This window comes from Diceros bicornis, chromosome 11 (assembly GCF_020826845.1).
Source record: "Diceros bicornis minor isolate mBicDic1 chromosome 11, mDicBic1.mat.cur, whole genome shotgun sequence".
Lineage (NCBI taxonomy): Eukaryota > Metazoa > Chordata > Mammalia > Perissodactyla > Rhinocerotidae > Diceros > Diceros bicornis.
The window spans coordinates 33,950,752-33,971,840 of record NC_080750.1 but is presented as its reverse complement, the minus strand read 5'-3'; the positions used below and the strand labels follow the sequence as shown (position 1 = coordinate 33,971,840).

The following is a 21,089-nucleotide window of genomic DNA, read 5'->3' as shown; positions in this document are numbered from 1 at the left end:
ACAGAGAGTGGAGACATGACTCCTCTTTGTTCTCTGTAACTCCACTGAGAGATGAACAGCATATTTAGATGAGATATTGAAGATGAAGATGAGATAAGGGTTGGGAGAGAGCAAAAAAGAGAAAGCAAACAAAGAAACCCAGAGAATACCATGAATCAAGATCGTAATCCTTACAAAATGTTTGCCCTCTGGGGTTGGTTGTCCCTGTCCCATCTGAGCTCCTGGTCACCACTTTGCAGTGGGCATGTTCTACACCAATTATCAGGAGTCTCCATTCTCCTTGAGGAATAGGATCAAGACAGTGAGGCCCAAAGGAATAAAAGTTCCTTCTTTTGTGGGCCAAAAGCCAGAGTTCTGGGTTCTCATCTAGGGACCTGCTTCTTTTCCACTGCTTGACTCTGGCAATGCCCATACACATCAAAGGAGATCACTCCAACCCATGCCCTCTTCTGATCTTCAGAATCTTAGTTCTATCTAAACATAGCACGGTAACCCAATGATCTTATAAGAATGAAAATTTCAGGGAGGCTGCCTCATTACTGTGACTGTGAGAAAGTGACATTTGAACTTGCTGAGCCGTTGGCCCCTCACCTGTAAAAGGGAGATAACACCACCAGTTTCTCAAATTGACTGTCAGGATTAAATTAGACTATGCCCGTGAAATTTTGGTATACTCTGATGTATCATACTAATTTAAATCTCTATTTATCCCTTCAATAAATTCTTTCTTACTACTGTTGATGAACCTAACCACGGTTTTGTTTTGTAAGTTTTCATATGTCTATGGCTTGAATTTGGAACTGGTCTGTCAATTTCTTGACAGGAGGATAACTGGTTTGACAATTTCTTTAAGACGGGAAGATAACCCCCACTGTGTATCTCACAGAAGAAACACTTGGTACATAGTTGTCCATTGATTTTGTCTGTTTAACTTTGCCGTTGCTGTTGGGAGAGGACCCGCAGTTATAGTTTATAACCACTGCTACTTTAGCTCTGGTGTGGCATCTGGAGAAATAATAATCAGCTGCAGGAGCTTTTTTTTCCCTCTTGACTGTATGACTCAATACTGTGTTGTCATCATTCCCATTAGTAGCCATTCCACATGACTCAAAGGGAAAGATGGAAATGAGTCTCACCCAAGACAACATGACAGCAAAGATAATGTAATAAATTAAGACTTCTGCTAAAACTACAAAGAAAAAGTGGTGATTCTGAGAAACATAGATATTCAGTTTTTCACGATTTATTTCACCTACTCCCTCAGCCTCGTCACTCCGGTTTTTTTTTTCCTTCCAGAGGCTGTTTTCTGAATGAAAGGGTGGAGATGCCCTGATGGTCTTGGTGAATGATGGCTGTGGAGCCTGTTATGATAATGTCACTACTATGTGTGTGTCTTCTGGAATATCCATTAGAAATTACGGTGCTATTAGCCAAGTCATGCAAGAATGTCATGTGCAGTGTAGGTCATCTTGTTTAAATTAGCAACACCCTTGACAAAACTAAATTACTTTATGAACGAAATTATTGCCAAGCACGAGTATTTCTGGTTAATTTACACTTACCTCCTGCAAAAGATGTATTGTTAAGTTTTCTTTATTAAATGAACCAAAAATCATCTATCAATTTAAACTTGGAAAGAATACTAAGACTCATGTGCCTTACCAAGGCTAAGTCTTAATTGTTTCTTTCCCACAGGGTTTTTTAATATGTAAAGAGAGAATTCAGTCTTGCAGTCACAAGTCACATTCTAGAGAAGCCGTTTTATTTAATTACGTTTAATTTTACTCCCTTGAACTTTTTCATATTTTACCCACGAAATACCAACCACCGCTGATTCCCTTTGCTGCCTTCTAAGGATAATGGCTTTTTTAAGTAAAAATATTAGCATGATTTGGTGATTCCTTTCTTTGTGGGGTCACTTTTCCCACCATGATTGTGCTTCTTACATTGTTTTGCAATTTTTTGATCTTTTTGTCTCCCCTTCTACTAACGAAGGGGAGTGATCATATCGTATTCTTTTTATATACACAGCGGCTGGTATAGTTCCTGTCACTTTTTACCTGAAACTTCCTTTACAAGCTAAAGGGAAAGGAAATATTGCCAGCCTCCTTCAACACCTGAACTTGAGGCAAGAGGTTCAGAGTATGATTAAGTAATATGGACAGACTATAGCTAAAAATCTGGAAGAAGTGTTGCCGACTAGGTGCCCGGAGGAACTCAAGGGTGGGTTTGGAAGCATTTAACTGTTTTTCCAATTGTTTTTTCCCCTTTTGTTATGTTAAGGAGATGCAACTACCAACCACCCCAAGCCCATGCCCATGACCTTTGCCTTATTTTTAATGCTACGATCGCTCCAGGAGGAGCTTAGCCCTCATTACTTTAACCTATGGTGTATGTGGAAGCATGTTTTCCAACTGAGCCTGCACAGGCGAATACTCGCCTCTCCCTTTTCAATATTCATTGCCGATCCAAAATAAAGGTCTTTGCTTCCCTTTGTTCAGGGACGCCATGACTTTGGAAATGATTCTTCATGGTCTCCTATTTGCTGTAAATACACTTTACTTTGTGAGACAACTTCCACTAGTGTAGAGTCTTATTTAACTCACCAGGAGGTGAGCCCACTTGGTTCAGTAACAGAAGGAACTGTGGAAATCCTGACTCAGGACTTGAAAACTGTCATCCTTCCACCCCAGGATGAAGCACTCAGAGAGCTCATGGGGAAAGAGTTAAAAAGACCACAGAGTTCTGAGGATTTTGGCGAGGATGGAGGAGTAGAAAACTTTTGGATAATTGTACAGCTTACAACAACCCTAATTCCTCAGAATTCAACACATCACACACCCATGGAAGTGCACTACTGTCCTCCTCAAGTCAGTCATGTTTGATTGGGCCACTGTTGATCTGAAGAGGCAGGCGAGGGGAAGAGAAGGAAGAGAAATATATTTAACCCAAGCTGGATCAATTCAATTCTCTATCACAGGAGTTCGACATTTGAATTCAGAGGCAGCAGTGTTAGTCTCTGCAGTGCCTGGAAGTGAGATGATGTAAACTAGGAAGCTCTGGTGCAGCCATCTTCTGCATACTGAGAAGTAGAGACAACAGGTAGGCATGGAGAAAAAAATAATGACTTTGTGAAGAGAGAAGAGAGATGGGCGACTAAGAGAACGAACACTTCCTTGGCTTCTGAAAGCTTTCCAGTTACTGGTTTCAGCCCTTTAAGAGGCCCCACTACCTGTGGGTTCCATAAGATATGTTTATCTCATTTCAATAAATTGTCTCTTTTGGATTAAGCTATCTTAAGTCGATGTCTTGACTAAGAAAAGGGGGAGCATTCAAGGCCCTGCAACTGCTTCTGCAGAACTAAAAGACTAGAGCCTAATTCTTCCTTTTAGTTCTTGTTTTCTTTCGGTCCTCTATTCTGCATTCCTTTAGCATTCACATAGTCAATTCATAGCATGCCGTTTTTGCATTTATTGTTTCTATGACTGTTTTCAAACTATGTCCTATTGCATCGGTATCTTCTAGAGCACTGTGTTTCTAGTACACAATTCAAGTTGTTAGCGTGCATAACTACCCCAGGGGGCTGAAGTCTACTGTTGTTACTTGGAGGTCTCCTGTTATCTGTAAGAAGCTCAGGCTTGTTAGAATGGTGAAGCAGGGGTGAGTTTGGAATCTTCTCCCAAATCTGGCCCTTTCCCCAGAAAGGCCAGAAGTTGAGGATAGTCCCGGGCAGGACTGAATCCCAAGTTTGTCTGTCTGTGAGTTGAACAAGAGGAAGTAATAAATGATTTCTTGTCTGTAAGGATAAGTGCAAATAGTAAGATCCTAGGAATTAGTGTTGGAATGCTTATTCAAGATTTTTTTTTCTTTTAATGATCTGGAAGAAAAGTAAATGAATGATGAGATCTCCAAGTTTGCAGTTGACACAAAATCCTTTGAGACAAGAAGTGGCAAGTTGAAACACTGTAAACTTCAGGTCCGTAAGTTATAACATGGTGATATATTTGGGAAAAAGTATCTTTCACAGTTATGAGGTTCTGAGCTCTCAGTTACAACTCAGGAGAGAGATCAAGAAATGTTTTATCCTGAATAGAATATGGCATTCTTCTAAATTGAGGTTAAAATTTGCTTGTGTTTTTTATGTTAGTAGCTAATAGGGCATTCTTATTCCATGCCAGGCAGTGTGCTAAATGCCTTCAATACATAATCCCATTTAATTCATGAAACTATCCAGTGAATCACGTGCAATTATCCCCATTTTATTCAGAAAGGTTAATTAACATGTGTGAGTTCCCACAGCCTGTATATGTTGGGTGACATGAAGAGTTAAAGCTAAGTGAAAGAAACTACATTTATCTATTCATCAGTCAGTAAATTTGAGTGCCCACTGTGTAATAGACCTAATCTAGATACTTGAAATACATTAATGAACAAAACAAAACAAAGCAAAACAAAAAAGATCCCGGTCGTTATGTAGGTTATGTTTTAATGAGAGGGGACAGAAAAAAAACAATAGATACATTAAAATAATAAATTATATGGTATATTGGAAGGTGATGAGTGCTATGAAAAAAGAATATATCGTGTAAAGAGGAATACGAGTGTGAGGGTGGTGGGCACGTGAGTCATGATTCTTAAATTGGGTGGTCAGAGTAGGTCTCAAGAAAGTAAGATTTGCTCAAAGATTTAAAGAAGTGGGGTTGTCAATGTAGGTGTCTGCGGGAACAGCAATTCAAGCATAAGTAAAAACAGTGCCAAGGCTCTAAGGCAAGAATGTGCCTTGTGTGTTCAAGGAAAAGCAAAGATGTTGGTGGGGCTGGGCTGGAATGAAGTCAGAGAGCCAAGGGTTGAGCAGGTGCAGATGGTGGAGCTCCCTGAAGGCCATTGTAAGGTTTTTTGGTTATACTTTTAGTGAAATGGAGAGGTCACCACAAAGCCTGACAACTATGTTTTTTTTGCTTCAACCATTTTTTCCCTAATATTCTGGTGATGCGAACAAGAGAGAATACCTGGTTGAAAGAAAGATTGTGACACAGAGCAACGGAAATCCTCCCTCCCATTTTCACCCATCCCTACGCCTCTACCTTAGAAACGTTTTTTGCCCACAGTTTCAACAATTAGAAGTTTATTTGGGTTTATAAATTGTCTTGATTTGCAAATAGTGCCTTGGCATTATCAGTTTTGATGTCTTTTTGTGAATCACTTCACTTACATAATAAACTTGGTCTCTTTTCAATATCTAGTTGAGAAATATTCTTTTTTTTTTTGATCCCGTCCTTCATTACCAATGAATCTGTTACAAGAGTGATATGTCCCTGAAGGATAATATTCTGTTTTTTTTCTGGAAATAAAAGTGCTCAGAATCATGTGAACTCTATTCCTAAATAATCAATCTTAAAAATGTTCTATCAACAATCCTCTGTTTTACAATAGCTTTAAATATTGAGGTTATAATAAGTGTATAAGGGCAATATAAGATTCTTCATAGTAAATGAAAGGTAGCCACTCTATAAATGTTTGAATACTTCTTTCTCTACCAATTATCGAGCTACAATTCTCCATGGCTCTCTTGCATTTCTACAGGTCTTGGGAGCAGAGGCACTGAATACCTTTATTTTAGAGTATCTTATCAGGACGTTTGTAGTAAACCACTCTGGAAGATATAGTATCTCCTTCTGGAGCAAAGGGTGGTTTTGTTCACTATTTAGTAAAATAAAACAATGTTTCCTTCTAGGGCAAAGTTCAGGCAGGCTTACTGCTCATTATAAAAGATTTGGGTTCCCTTCTCTCCAGTAATGCATCCAGTGTATGTGTCAGTGTCAATTTATTCTGTGGAAACTGGGGCTTGGAGAATCTGAAAAAAGAAATGCTGACATTTCAGCTACTGCTATTGATATGAGTAACAAACTGTCTTTTGTTTCTGATCCAGGAGTGTCATGTTTCTATCAGCAACCATGGCAGGATAATTGGTTAGCTTGAGAGTAGGGTAAAAATCTCAGACCCTTCACACTTCTCGACATTGATTTTTAATGAAAATTGCAACAACATAAACCTTACTACATTGCAGAAGCATCATACATGTGTTCATTTATTGTATTTTTGAAAGAAGGTCAAAATGTCTACCTATGAGGGTAAGTGGTTTCTCTTTTAGACCAATCCTTCCTCATACTTGATATGTTAGTTGCAACTCTTGGTTGCAAATGGCAGAACCTAACTTAGTCAAAGAGAAATTTATTTTCACCTATCTAGAAAAGATATGTCTAGGAAGGATAGTGGCACAGCTCCTGTAGGAACCAGTGGTTGAAGGACTAGAACTGAAGGCTCAGCGTGCCAGAATTTTGTGTGTCTTTCCTCTGCTTGACTCTGGTTCTCTTTCTGTGTTGGTGCAATGCTCTTCTCCTTTCCATGTCAAGAGGAACATTTTCAGTGGCAGCCTTAGCTTAGCAACCTGAGAAAAAAGAGAATTTGTTTGGTCTTATTGATCTCTGGACATGTTGTAACATGCATTCCTGTAGTCAGGGCAGGCTATCAGAAATACATGCCGGAGCTGTGGTTCACTGAAGGAAGAGATGCTGAGCAGACAAAACAACTAATGACCACCACAAGAGTGGGTTTACGCCTTACGAGTTAGAGGCAATCGAGCTTTGCCTGAAAGTGTCCATGTAGAGCCTAACAGCTCTATATATTAGCAATTGCAAGCCCCTTGAGAATGATAAAGAACAGCAGGCCACTGAGATGTCACACATAGCATTAATATAGTAATTTACTATGCAACATTTTTTATTTTAGCTTTCAAAATGTAGTGTCTAGTTATTTACCAGCTTCTTAAGGGCAGCAGATAAGTATTACCATCTATTTTATTTTATAGATAAATTATCTGAATTATTGAGAATTTAGTAACCTGTAGGAGACCATATAGCAAGTCAGAAAAAAACGAGATGAGTATCATAAGTTCTAGTTTCTGATGCTATACTTGTTCAATTAGGCCAGACAGCTTTGGCTTTAGAATGCTGAAGCTTAAGAACAGAGTCTCAGAAAAGCATACACTACCTTTTCTTTCCTGGGATAGTAATTCATTACTATTATTGTTATTATTATTATCATTAGTAGTAGTAGTATATGGTGAACATAATAAAAACAAGAATCCAAATATTTCATATATCATTTTTCATGCAAGATACATGGCTAGAAAATCCATTTAACTATATGAAAGTGATGACAGATGAGCTTTGGAATTTCATGCTATATTTGTAGAATTTTTGTCATTATCATACTGTGATACATTTGCATTAATATAGGCTAGTGATGGCCCAAGTGCTGTAAATTGATCTTCCCATGTGACTTTTAATGTCAGTGTGAGAATGGACATGTAAGACAATTCAGATTGCTATAGCATGCTTTTAATTTTCAGCTGTGCTTTTGACTTGGCTTTTCTTTTTTTGCCATCTGGTTTTGTGCAAATATTTAAATCTCAGTGACTGCTTATTTCACAGTTGAGAAAAAAAGAGAAAACTGGTCAAGTTACCTTGTGATATATCTTGAAACTCTGGGAACACAGAGAGAGGAATTCAGTGGGTGCTGGAGCCAGTGCTTACTGACTCACGAGAACCAATCATTGCCATCTCCTCCAGTGATAGGCTGAATAATGGACATCCTAATCCCTGGAACCTGTGAATGTGCTACCTTACATGGGAAAAGGGACTTTGCAGATACAATTAAGGTAAAAGACCTTGGGATGAGGAGAGTTTCCTGTATTATCCAGGTGTGGCCAATCTAATCACACGAATCTTTGAAAGTGTAGAACATTTCCTGGTTGAGTATGAGAGAAGGATGTGATGATGAAAGAAAGGTCAAAGAGATGTGATATGAAAAAGACTTGACCCTCCATTGCTGGCTTTGAAGATGCAGAAAGGGAGCCATGAGCTAAAGAATGTGGTGGCCTCTGGAAGCTGGAAAGGGCAAGGGAACAGATTCTCCCCTAGATATTCCAGAAAAGAATGCAGCCCTGATGACACCTTGATTCCTGTTGAGACCTTGGTCAGACTACGAACCTACAGAATTGTAAGATAATAAACTTGTGTTATTTTAGCCACTAAGTTTGCGCTAATTTTTTAATGGCAGCAGTAGAAAACTAATGCACCTCCCAACTCTACATTCAGTGACATCATGATGATATCTTGAAATCAGCCATAGTGGGAGTATTTACATTGCTGAAATTGGCAAATGTTACTAAACAGGGATTTATTTTTTTCAGAGTGAGCTGTTCAACATATTTCAGCACACAACTAGGAATAATTCCTCCTCATTAAGGTTACCCAAGAAAAGTGAATTGAGTTGAATAAATGTCCAATGAACTCAATCATATTAGGAAATCAATTTGTACTTTGCGGAGAAAATCACTGTTCATTAATACAGCAATTTATGACAGTGGTGAGGGTGGCATCTTGTAGGTTGAGGGAGGGACGTGGGAAGAATGGTAGCAGTGATGGGTCAGAATAGGGATACTAACCAAAATTCCACTTCATTTTACTCTGGTTAGCACAACTTGAAAGGTCTAAACTCATTCTCATGAATTCTTTAATAACTTGTACAAAACTGGAAGCAAAACATTCTTGGAAAAGCCAAGATAATATGGGACTGATCAGTAAATACATTTCCCAGGAAGGTGCTCTGGTCATGTTACACATATGACATTTGGATTCTTTACTGAATGGCTTTCTACCCTTTACTGGAACACCTTAAGTGAATGGAAACCAAATTGATTTTACCGCCATCCACTTCCTCTTTGAATAGCTGTCATTACTAGATTTGTTTTATACTGAGCTATAATTTGATTCACTTTAAGTTGAGCTATATTCCCTAGTCTAGTCCTCTGAGACTATCTATATCCAATCTAAATCCAATCCATAGTCACAGAATATAGTAGAGTAATAACTTCACCTATTCAATACATCATACTTCAATTAGTGAAGACCTAGTTTTGATGAGCTTCTCTTGGAATGCTCCATCACGCCATCAACTGAAAACAAGGTAGCTATAAAATAGTGGTGAATTTTGTGGACTTTGGAGCCAGATTGCCTGATCCAGTTTGTCACTTAATATGTGTGTGAACTTCGGCAAGTTATTCATCTTCCCATGCCTCGTTTCTCCTTTTTGTTAAATGGTGACAAGAATAGTACCTACCTAATGAGGTTGATAGGAGGATTACATAAATATCTGCAAAATATTTAAAGCAGCACCTCTTACATAGTAGTCATTCAATAAATGCTAGCCACTATAGAACAGTCAACAAAAATTTCTAAATATTTACTACATGTGCTCTTAGTTACATTTCCACTAACTGTAAACTTGTAAGGTTTGATTTTTGAACTTTATCATATAACTTCATAAGTATCCCAGGCAATTTTTGTCTTAATTGATTTAGCCCAAGTTTTTTTTTTTTTTTGCTGAGGAAGATTAGGCCAGAGCTAACATCTGTTTCCAATCTTCCTCTTTTTTTGCTTGAGGAAGATTAGCACTGAGCTAACATCTGTGCTAATCTTTCCCCACTTTATATGTGTGTTGCCGCCACAGCACGACTTACAAGTGGTGTAGGTCTGCGCCCAGGATCCAAACCCACGAACTAGGGCTGCTGAAGTGGAGCGTGCCGAACTTAACCACTATGCCATGGGCCTGCTCCCAATTTAGCCCAAGTATGAGCCCATAGAAATCACCTATCCAGCACTTGGACTCTCAATGTTGTCTTCACATGTGGTAAACCGTCTGTTAATGTCTCCATTTCAGTCTAATATGTACAGTCTTTTAAAGCATGCACTGAAAGTCCCCTCCCACCAAATAATAGTTACAGAGTTTGTTTTATTTTGATTTGTTTTTAATCTCCTCTTTTTTCTGATATCAGAATATAGAAACATATGTATGTTAACTGAGATCTTTGTTGAATTTTGGTTAATTCAAATTTTATTATTTATGGGATGTTTTACATAAGTATAGTAACAAAATAGGTTAAATATTTTTGTTTTAGTTTCTATCATTGGTAATAAAAGAAAAACAATATTTCAGTTCACACCCACTACTGCTTTTTTTAAGGCAGGTGGATCCTGTAAAATGAAAGCCCCCTCCCCACCCCCCCAGCTTTTTTCCTAAGCACAGAGAAGGGTTAGATAAGCAAAGGTGCCTGGGCCTGAGTTTGAAAGGAAGAGTGTGTGGCGGGAGGGAGAATTGAGTTTTTCCACATAATACGGTGAAAATAGTTGAAAGTCAGTAAGGCACTTGGGGAAGGAAAGACTGAGGAACAGGAGATGGGAGGCAAGGTAAGAAGCTGGTGTGTAGAGTGGGGGGAAGGTGATTGGGAGGCTGGAGGACCTTGAAGAACAGAATGCCTGATGGTAAGTGTGAAGTTGTTTGCGTTTTCTCAATGTAACTCACCCACTATCTCTCTGAATTCTTCAGTAGAGTCAGTCATACGCACACAGATGCCTTGTAGAAACTCTTTTTTGTTTTATATGGGAATTGAGCAAGTTCCATGTCTGGCTTGACGCAGTGTGGAACTAGGACATGTACAGATCTGCAATGTGAGCTAAGAACTGAAACAATTCAATAAATTCACAGAAATCTTAGGAGCACATCAAACTTCCATACGGCATGGAATGGAGATTTGAGCCAATCTCCTGAAATTTAATGGGTAAGGAGATTCCTGATGATGTCCTGGCAGCATTTATTTACAGAGGAAATTTGTAAAGTCAAATAAGACAAAGGATGAAGCCACCTACTTTAAAACAATGTGGGCCCATTTCCATGGGTGGTGAGGAAATATAAAATCCAGATATGGTGCTCATGTAGAGATCTTAGGAACGGTAATGTTGAAATGTCTAAGTCAAAGAGAACATAACACATTTTTGGAAAAGCTGACTGTATGCCTATGCCTCTTCTTATAGCAGAAATATATAATTATGTATTTCTAGGTGGAAAAATTTTAGATCCAATTAAGTAATAAAATAGGATGGCAGCTAGACGGTATTAATGTTAATGTGAATTTATTGATACCCACAGACTAGTGAAGCTTAAGGATATCCAAGATGTATACACATACACACCTGTGCACACACATGATACATACACAATCATGCACCGCATAACAACATTTTGGTCAATGACAGACCACATATACAATGGTGGTCTCATAAGATTAGTACCATATAGCCTAGGTATGTAGTATGCTATACCATCTAGGTTTGCACAAGTATATTTTGTGATGTTCTCAAAACGATGAAATCACCTAATGACATTTCCTCCTGCTCATTTTGTTGTTAGTGCTGTTTAGTTGAATTGGACTCCTAGTGACCCTGTGTACAGCAGAGTGGAACCCTGACTGGTCTTTTCGTATTATTCTCTCACCTTCTGGTGCTATATCAGACAATGCTCTGCTGCTATTCATAAGGTTTTCTTGGCCAATTTTTTCAGAAGTGAGTGGCCATGTCCTTCATCTTAGTCTTAGTCTGGAAGCTCCACTGAAACCTGTCCACCATGGATGACCCTACTGGTATGTGAAATACTGGTGGCATGGCTTTCAGCATCATAGCAGCACATAGCCACCACAGTATGACAACCGACAGAAAGGTTGTGTGGTTCCCTGACCGGGAAATGAACCTGGGCCGTGGCAGTGAGAGTGCTTAATCTTAACCACTAGACCACTTCCTACTCATTGTATGCAAAAAAACACTCAAGGTGAACTAGAAAAAGCACAAGATAAATAATCAAGAGACCTGAAACCAAGGGACTCTGCTACAATCTTATTAAGAGATCTATTCAACAACCAATTATATAATTGGTTAATTGGTATATTAACCAAATTAACCAAATATATAATTGGTAATTCAACAACCAATATATACTGAATGTTGACTAGGTGCCGGATACTATTCTAAGCTCTTGGGATACAATGATGAACAAAGATCCTGTCTCTTAAAGAGCTTACATTCTAGTGGGAGAGAGACAGGTAATAAATGAGAAGCATGATAAATTATATACGTAGAAGGTAAAAGAGCCCTGGGAAAGAAGAAAAAATAGACGAGGGTAAAGGGTGATTGAAAGTGCTGGCAGTCTGAAATGGGGGGGTCTGGGTAGGCTTCACTGAGAAGATGACATTTGAGCAATAACGTGAAGAAGGTGAGGGAGTCAGTCCTGTGGTTATCTGTGAGAAGAGGGCTTCAGGAGAGGGACACCCAGTGCAAAGTTCCTAAGGTGGGAGTGTTCCTGGCCCCTTCAAGCTTTCTTATATAGTTTTGGATGTCATAGCTTTTCCTTTCTTTTACTTAACAATCTGTATCATTATATTTATAGGCCATTTTTTGTAGATGGCTTATAGTTGGGTCCTGTTTTTTATCTAATCTGACAATTTCTGCATCATATTTTAATTGGAGTTTTAGGATTATTTATATTTAATATAATTATTGGTATGGTTGAATTTAAATCTACCATCCTATTATTCGCTTCCGCCAATATTTCCTTTTTCCTCTTATTTCCTGAAATCTTTTGGAATGAGTATTTTTAAATATACTATTAATATTTACAATAATTTATTATCAATACTTTTTAACTTTATTTATTAGTGTTGTTAGGGTTTACATATGGGTCTTTATCTCACCACAGTCTACATTCACATGATATTGTACTACTTCACTTATAATATAAAAAACTTTTTCAATATTTTACTTAAACTGCAGGATACATTTTTATTATTTTTGTTTTAAATAGTCAATTTTCTTTTAAAGAAATTTGAAAATGAGGACAAATTGCTTTTTATTTCCCTAAATTTTGACTATTTTTAGTGTTCTTTATTCCTCTATGTAGATCCAGGTTTCCATCAAGTATCTTCCTTTTTTTCTTTTTCTACCTGAAGAAGTTTTTTTAACCTTTCTTATAGTGTAGTTTTGCTGATGTTAAATTCCCTCAGCTTTTGGTTATCGAGAAAGTTTATTTCAGCTTTAGTTTTAAAGGATATTTTGGTAGACATAATAGCCTAGATTGACAGTATTTCCCTTCATCACTTTAAAGATATTATTTTATCATTTTCTGTCTGACATAGTTTCAAACAAAGTCTATGCTACTTTTGTCTTTCTTCCTCTGTATGTAATGTATCTTTTTTCTCTGGTTGCTTTAAAAATTTTTGAATCATTACTGGTTTTCAGAAATTTTATTATGATATTTCTTGGTACGCTTTAATTTTATTGATTCTGCTTAAGTTTTGTTGAGTTTTTTGAATCTCTGGTTTTATAGTTATCATTAAAATTTGAAAAATTTGCCCATTATTTCTTCAAAAATTTCAATTACATATATATTAGATTGCTTGATATTATCCACACATCTCTGATGCTCTGTTCATTTTTTTTCAATCTATTTTTCTCTTCCTAATTTATTATGGACTGTTTCTACTGCAAAGTCTTCAAGTTCACTGACATTTTCTTCTATAGTATCTAATCTGTTGTTAATGCAATTGAATGGAAAATATTTTTCCTGAAGTATGTCTTTAAAATTTCCATTTAGTTCTGTTTTATGTCTTTCATATTGCTTATCATTTTGTTCATATTTTTGATTAAATCTTTGGTCAAATTCAGCATATTTACAAAAGCTGTTTTAAAATCCTTATCTGCTAATTCCATCACCTCTGTCATTTCTGGGTCTATTTCTATTGTGTGATATTTTTCTTCTTATTATGGGTCAGATTTTCTTGCATCTTCATCTGTCTAATAATTGTGCATTTTACTTTGTTTAGTGCTGGATTTTGTTATCTTCCTTTAAAGCCTCTTGGATTTTGTTATAGGTGGTAATTAAGTTACTTCTGGATCAGATTGATTCCTTTGAGACTTTTTTTTAAGCCTTTTAAAACACAAATCTAGAGTAGCCTTTACTCTAGGAAAAATTTAGTCCCACTACTGAGTTGTGATCCTTCTGTAGTCTGTAGTCAATGAGTTTCTCCATTCTGACTGGAGGAAACTTGAATAATTCTGAACGATGTGTGAACTCTGGGAATTGTTTGGCTTGCAATTCTCCAGTAATTTGTTCTTTACCTAGAACTTGTTTCTGCCTGGCCTTGCGGAGTTTCACCCTCCATATGATACGTATTAAATCAAAGACTCAAGGGATTCCCTGTACAGATTCGTGGAGCTCTTTCTCTATAGAGTCTCTCCTCTTTCGTACTCTGTCCTTCCAATTTTAGCCGACTCTGCTGTCCTAAACTGTTATCTTCGCCATCTCAACTTAGTAATACTGGCAGTTTTTTTTTTTTTTTCTCTTTTTTTTTGATTACCTTCCTTATGCCACAGTCCAGAAATTGGAAAGCTGGCATGACCATAGGAATCACTTCATTTTTTTCTCTTCTCTTAGTGATCAAAGTCCTATGTTGCCTGTATTCTGATATCTGAAAACTGTTGTTTCATATATATTGTTCAGTTTTCTGGTTGTTTATGGTGGAAGAATAAGTTTTCACTGTTATAAATCTCATGCCTGGAAGTGGAGTCTACTAGGAGAGTAATATTTTAAGGAATTAAATATGATTTAGAAATCTAACTCTATTGCTGCTAATTTTCATGTATTGGGGTCTTCAAATGAGATCTTAAAAATACAAATAAACAAAAGGGCAAGTATTCACAAGTTATTATTTTTTATTAGAAATTTTCCTCTGAAATTTTTATAATCATTAAAGTGTTGTTGAGTATTTTTAAAGATTGATCCTTAGCTCTTTGGAAAATTTCCATTCTATTCTGCATCCATAATTAAATAAGCAACATATTTCAAAAGTAAGAAATCACAGGAACAAGTGGTTAAAAATCTGAATTTTATTTCACATTTTAAACTTATATCCTAGAATAGATTTTGGAGAAAGCCTCACATCCAATTGAAATTATTATAAATTTTGCATTATGAATATAGACTTATGGAAAGTAATTTTAATTTGAAATGATGAGAAATGACTTTATAAATGTTGTCAAGTTTCCTTGGACAACGATTATAAGATATCGTTCCATGGAAAAGCCTTAGAAAAACTTATCAGCAGTCTGAAATTTTATGTCTAAATCAAAGATAAAAATCACTTTTTGCTTCATACATATTTTGCTTTTTTTTTGCATGTTTACTTCCCCTGCTCTTGTTTTTCAGTATCAGTTTTGTTGTTATCATTCTGAAGAACTAACTCTAGTTTTAGAAGTCTTAAAAATGTAAGCTTAAATAAATTCTATTGATCTTTGAGAATTTTCTTTTACAATGATGTTTCCAATAATATTGTCAACATACTTAGTATATGATACAAATCTCAGCCTACAAACAAACATAACAAATGTATGCAAAATATGTTGTCTTTATTTATATAAACAAATGAATGCAAAAATGTAACCTTTATTTTTCATAACTTAATGTTTATTTTGGATTCCCCTTCTGTAGGATTGAACATATTCTCGGTAGATTTAAGGTTGTCAAGATGTCAAAACAGTGAGTATGTCCAGTTCATGGTGGCAATTTCCATTGATCCATCTGACCATATGAGTTGTTGTGTCACTTCCATCCACAGGGCTGCTAGCAGCTCACTCTGATACATCAGTGTCCACCTTGAGTGCAAAGAAAATATCCTGCTATTCTGGTGTTTTGTTGAGCTATGGTGACTCTCTCTGTGTCACCTTTGTCCTGTTCTCAGATATACAGGATCAGAACTCTGTGAGGCTTTCTTAGTTCTTTCTGCCTAATCACTTAGTTACCTCAATTCTGGGGCAAGGTACAGACCTTCTCTGTTTTATTGATTCCTCTAAACTAACTTGGGGTGCTGCATTTCCTCCTCTTCCTACCCCACACTCTTGTTCAAAAATTAATTTAGGATGGAAAATAGAGTACAATGCAATGAAATTCTTTCAATTTTGTTTATTCCTCCAGCCTAGAAAAGAGTTTCTAGATTTGGGAAGTGGGAAAGTTGGCTCTACTTTATCACAAGATCTCCTAAATCTCTTTCACCAGCAACTAACTTTTGCTGTGTTGAATACCACCCCAGAACTCAATAGCTTAAAGTGATAACCATTTCTTATCACTCTTAAGTCTGAGGATTGGCTGATATAGGTTGGGCTCACCTGGATTGCTCAACATTTCTCGAATCTTCTTCTTTGGACCTGTGGCATAGCCAGATGTGTTCTTCTTATGGTGATGACAGGAACACAAGAGGTCAAGCAAAAATACATGAGGTCTTTTAATGCTGAGACTTGTAAGCAGCATACTAATACTTCTGCCTCATTCTATTGGCCAAAGAAAGTGACATGTTTGAGCCCAAAGTCAAGTGATGGGGAAATAGACTGTCTTTGTGGAGATACTTCAAAGTCATGACAAATGGCATGGCTATAGAGAGGCGTGAAGAATTGGGGTCAATAATGCAACTCACCCCATTAGAATCTTTTCCATTCTCTGGGTGTTGGAATTCAAAAACCAAGAGTAGCTCTATTTTTCTCTCTTTTTGATGTCTCATCCCTTCCTTTAGGTGATATATTCAGAACCACTTTGCTTGAATGGAGGAAAGGCCAATGTGTAGAAAAATATCGGGAATTAATTAATGTTTCAAAATATTTTCCCATCACACTTATTGAGTGTCTCTCTGCAGGGTTCTAGGAGAGGCAATGGGGGAATCCATTGTTCAGTGTAATTCACCTTACGAGGAAAGTCTAACTGTAGTATGATTTAGTGGATGAGCCTAGGCCTAGAGTCCAAAGAACTAGGATGGACTCTAACTCTGCCCTGGGTATCACTTAGCCTTGGGAAAGTCACTTAACTTCTAGTTAGAATAAGTTACTTATTCTAAGTTGTATCAGTTTTCTCAACTGTAAAATGAACATAAAATAGTACCTACTTTGTATTGTTGTTGGGAGTTAATGTTTGGAACAGTGCTTGCTCGTAATGAGTGCTCTATATGTGTCAGGTATTATCATCATTATTTGAGCTTGTTCTCATTTGTCAAACGATGATAATAATAAAGCCTCATTTGTCTATCCAATGTTAAATATATTCTTCTTTGTCAATTCTCACACACACATATACACATACAAATATTTTAAAAAATATAATTCAACAAATATATATATATAAAGTTTGACAAATAAGACATGAAGAAAACTAAAATAAATGGGAACTGTTTCACGTGTAGAAAAGAAAAAATGAGGAAGCTAGTCAGAGTTCTTATTATAGAAGTAGGTGACCCGGTGTTCTTTGTTTGCTAAGGATAGAAAATGGAATTTCATTGGAGTATGAAAAAATTAGATTACGTTAAGGAATTTCTCACAGTGAATCATTAACATGGTCAGGGGTGCTGCTAAACTTTCTCGAAATCTTTTAAGAAACAAGTTGATGGTTATTTTTTCCTGGGATCTTTTAGTTCTGTTTAATTGTGGGAGAGGAGTTGAGATCACTTTTTGAGGTTATTTCTGTCTTTATGATTTTGACTTGCTTCACCATTTTTATCATCACTTGTGATGAATATGTTTACTTCTGCTAGCTGGTGTAGATAAGTGAGTTCCTTCAGTTCAACTTTTTAATGTCTTAATTTACTTCTGTTTTTCAACAAATTTCCTCCAATTTTTTTTGCTCGAAAATGCAGTATTATTATATATATTGCAATCTGTTTGTACTACACACCATCTCTGAATAAGATCCAAGGCAAATTAATTAAAAAATTTTTTCAATTAAATGAGTTTTCACTTACATGAAAACACCGTGGTGAAGATTTTCTTAAAAAAACACACAAAAAAACAACTCTGCTGACATTAGAATAAGATCCTTTGCATACATTAAATGTTTTAAATATTTGTATTCTTAATATTTGAACTCATTTTGAAAGTTATCTAGTTTATTTTCAGTTAGGAGGGCTCACTGAAGACATGAGAAAAGGAACCATAGGTACTGATTTAAACTTTGCTTTTTGAATAAATTATGTGTTTATTTCCTAGAAAGTTATTTGATACAGCCAAACATCTGCAGATTCCATTTAATTATTCATTTAAGTGACTTTCAATTTTTTTCTTTGTCAGATACCTGGAGAATGTATATGCTAAGAGGCTGTGCTATAATATATTGGAGATATTATTTCTTCTTTAGACTTTTCTATGTATGCACAATATAAGATATTTATTCATTAGCTCAGAAAGTGTGATTGTTATGATCTGCATGTTTAATATATTTTGAAATTATTTGGTTGTCTATATTACATATATTTTAAAATGAATTTAAAAGTAATAACTTAAACTTAGGACTTTGGGAAACTACTACCCAAAATTTTGTTGATTTTTAATTGTAACAGGACAAAATATTCATTAAACAGGGCATGAAGCTAGCCATGAAATAAGCTATGTTTATTTTGGCAATAGCACACTTAAGTAAGAGATATTCCATAAAAATTTCTCCTCTTAAGTATTTTGATTTCAAATCCTTCCTATTTCATAGGTAAGTCAACTGCAAAAATTTCAGATCCTCACCTAGTGACTTGCCTATTTCATGCAGAGGATCCTACAGCACCAGAAGGAAAATGGCATTTGCTGGGGCCTGTCTGCCTCCCTATATATGTATGGGTGGGATAGTGTGTATTTTTTGAATTTGTCCAGAGCAGGGTGGGATTTGGGAGTGTATGTGTGGCATAGTCATATCCTGATGTCATCAAAAGCTCTGCTGGATGGCATGCCATGCCATGAATTTGCCAGAACCACTTTGTGAAACAACATAGCATATGACAGCTCATCCTAAAAATAACAGTGTCTCATAAGGGCTACAGGCACATCAGTCCAGAGGAAGGGATGACGATCATCAGGACTTACCTAGCCACTACCACGTCATTCAAATTTTTGGCAAGGAATCTCCGCTTATATTTTTTCAGGGCAAATATTTGACTTTATTTCATCATTCTTAATCTCTATAAGCTGTATCATTAATCTTAATTTTTCAGAATTTATGATTGTTTTTTGCAAAACTTCTATGCATTGTGAGGCTGGAACAGTAACTTGAGTTTACTAAACCTAGAACAGCTATCACGTTCCTCTAGATTGAGGAACTCTGCATTTTTCTCCTTCCTCTGTCCAAGATTAATTGCACCACCACCAAATTATTTTTGATGTAATATGAAGTACCTGCTCTAAAAGAGGAAATCTTGTTTTTATGTCATATTAGAAGCACATGCCATCATTTCCCTTATACATCACGTACATGTTGTCATAAGAAAATAATTTAAATCTCTTTTCATTAAAGGTTGCTAAATAATGATATATATATTTAAACAAACTTTTTATTTAAGCATAACCTGCGTGTAGAAATCTCAAGGGTACAGTTAATGAATCTCAAGAAGTGAACACATCTGTGTAATTACTACTCTGATCAAGAAATAAAATATCAGCATTCCAGAAATCCTTCTTTTGCCATTTCCCAATAATTATTTCTTTAACTTCCAAAGGGTAACCACCATCCTGATTTCTAACATCATAAATTGATTTTACTTGTTTTTGAACCTTCTATAAAAGGTTCCATGTAGTAATTATTTTTTGGTATTAAGCATTTTGCTCAGCATTATATTTGTCAGATTCATCCAGGCTATTTCTTAAAGTAGAAGTTGGCTCATCTCTGTTGTTATATAACATTCCAATATATGAACTTACCGTAATATGTTTGTCAATTCTACTGTTGGTGGACATTTAGATCTTTCCAGTTTTAGCTATTCTAAATCATGCTGCTGTGAATATTCTTGTACACATCTTTTTGCACCCATATATATGCACTTCAATTGGGTACATATCTAAAATTGAGCGCGTAGGTTATAGGGTATGTGTATGTTCAACTTTAGCTAATATTGCTAAATAGATTTCTAAAGTAATTATACTGATTTATACACAGTGTATGAGAGTTTAAATTGCTCTTCATCCTTACCAACTTTTGGTTTTGTTAGGAGGTTTTAATTTGCTCCTAAAAACTGATGAGCTTGAGTACCTTTTCATGCTTATTGGCCACTTGAGTATTTTTGTGGAAATTTATTCTTCAAAATTATTTCCATTTTTTTTGTTGAATTATCTATCTCTTTCAAACTGATTTGGAGTTCCCTATATATTCCAGATATGAGTTGTTTGTAAACTTCTCCCATGATGTGCGTTATCTTTTCTCTCTCTTAATGATGTCTTTTGATGAAGAAGAGTTCTTAATTTTAATGAGGTCCAATTTATCAATATTTTCCTTTAAGATTATGATGCATGAAAAGTCTTAGATTTGTGATTTAATTGATGAGGCTCTGGAACACCATGATGAGGAGTTAACATGTTGTTGCTGTAAATTATAGCAAACTTTTGACAATTTCAAAGATTGTGTTGCTAGTGATGTATACAATGGATTGAAAGACAAAGAGGAAACTCTAGTCTTGGATACCAGTTAGAAGCTCTTAAAGTAGTCAGGGGAGAGCAATAAGGTCCTGAACTAGATTGATTGCAGGAGAAATAGAAGGAGTGAGTGTAGGATGTATTTCAAAGGAGCAATGGAAACTACTTGATTATTGATACCAGTTGCACAGGCCAGAATGTAGAGTTGTCCTTGATACTTCCATTTCTCTCACCTGTTGCATCCGATTAGTTGTCCTATCTTGTCAATTCTACATGTCAGAGAGCTCTTGAATCCCTTCACTCCCCACTCCCTCCTCATCATCTTTGGCCAGGACTACTGCAATAGCATCTTCACTGGTCCTCTCTCTACCTCTTTTCCTTTCAAACCATACTCAACACTACCAACTGGGCTTGTCTTTCTAAAATACAAATCGAATTATCCCATTTCTTGGCTTAAATTTCTTCAGTAGCTCTTCATCATTAAAAAATGAAGTTCATACTTCTTATATGACTTATAAGACCTCTTAGATCTTTGCTCCAGACTGTCTTTTTGTACTCATCATCCATCCTACATGCAATAGGTTTTCTAGTCAAACCAGAGATTTGAAGTTCCTCATATACACCATGCACTTCTACCTTGCCATACCTGGCCAATACTTGTTCACCTTAAAGTCTTAATTCAGATCTCTGAAGTATTCCCAGACACTCCTGAAAACTCCA

At 36.2% G+C, this 21,089-nt stretch overlaps 1 long non-coding RNA gene across 1 annotated transcript in view; it reads left to right on the top strand.

Moving 5' to 3' along the window:
- The first annotated feature begins 6,008 nt into the window (after positions 1-6,008).
- Positions 6,009-21,089, top strand: part of LOC131411131 (uncharacterized) — a 153,146-nt gene continuing 138,065 nt past the window's right edge. Inside the window, exon 1 of the long non-coding RNA XR_009221501.1 lies at positions 6,009-6,131. This is a non-coding gene — a long non-coding RNA (uncharacterized LOC131411131). The remainder of the gene's footprint in view (positions 6,132-21,089) is intronic.